Source organism: Aplysia californica, unplaced genomic scaffold, assembly GCF_000002075.1.
Source record: "Aplysia californica isolate F4 #8 unplaced genomic scaffold, AplCal3.0 scaffold00379, whole genome shotgun sequence".
Classification (NCBI taxonomy): domain Eukaryota; kingdom Metazoa; phylum Mollusca; class Gastropoda; order Aplysiida; family Aplysiidae; genus Aplysia; species Aplysia californica.
Genome location: NW_004797649.1, coordinates 299,873 through 301,279, shown reverse-complemented (window position 1 = coordinate 301,279; position 1,407 = coordinate 299,873).

The following is a 1,407-nucleotide window of genomic DNA, read 5'->3' as shown; positions in this document are numbered from 1 at the left end:
GAGAGAGAGAGAGGGGGAGGAGAGAAAGAGCTAGAGAGAGGGTGAGAGAGCGAGAGAGAGTGAGAGAGTGAGAGAGAGAGAGAGAGAGAGAGAGAGAGAGAGAGAGAGAGAGAGAGAGCAGTTTTCTAATCAAAATGTAATTTAGAGAGAGAAAGAGGATTTTAGTTCGAAATGCCACACACTTAAAGCAGTGTTTCTGAGCATGACAACAATCGTCCTTAACACACTGAGCTAAGTAGCTGTACTGTTTGTTTAACCATGGTAAGTCGTTGGTCCGAGTTAAGTAAAGAAAGAATTGATGCTCTATTCGCTGAGTTCTTTTACTGGCCTAATTAATTATTGTCATCGGGTCTGGGACAGGAATACAATGAAAATCTTCTCCAAGGGACATAGCTGCGCTTTCTCCGAACACCATTATATTATTGTGTAATACAGGAAGTGAAAAATAATAATCGGTATTACTCCCCTTTTTGTCGTTCGCCTTGCCTGTCTTCTAATAATCGTAATATAATTTTACCAGTCGAGCCTGCTTTAATAGCAACCTGTTCAAGACCTATCATCCTTACAAACGAAACAACCACTTCCTACTCCCCCTTGCGGTTTTTTTCAAAAGAACGGAGGTCGTTTCAGTTTAAAAGTAATGGAAGGTGCCATCTAATGGCAAAGATATTTGAGAAGCATCGTGGTGAAATCAGGCGCTCGTCAAAATAATGAAATTAAAGTCATTTCCCGCCCGGTTCGGTAATTTTTATCGATTTTTTGTATTTTGGTTCAACACCTTTTATGCCCATTTAAAAACACATTTCTTTGATAGTTTTTACTGAAAAACATTTAAAAATTAAAAGAACAAAATATATAAACATTCAGTTTCCAAGGACTCTCAAACTGTGGAAGTCAACAAACTTTGGTGGCCATTTTCTCCCTGATTATACTTCTGAAACAACTCGACCCCCACCTCTTTTATTAACATATTTCTCGAAGTCCTGTTCAAGATAAATGGTTTATTTTGTTTTCATCGAATGATAGATAGTAAATTAACAAGCTTTAAGTTTAAAATAATACCAAAAATCGTACATAACAAGATTGTTCACTTAGCCAAAATCGTCCGTGGAAGTCCACGCTTTGATTTAGACGGCGCTGCAGTCTTTGTTTTGGAACTCTCTCTCGTTTCTGCTGAAGAAAATAGGAATAGCACAGTTTGTTAGTTTCGCTTTTATTGCTTTTCACACAAGTAGGGTAACTCTGCTCGCAAGGTCCGCACTTTTTCGAAAAGGGCGCCACCGATTTTTTAGGACACTTTTTTCATTGGCTCAAAGAGAGGTGTGAACTATCTTGTTATACAAGATCTCCGATGATACTAAAAACTTCACATGCCCAAATATTGACGAGCGCTAGGGTCCCCAGCTT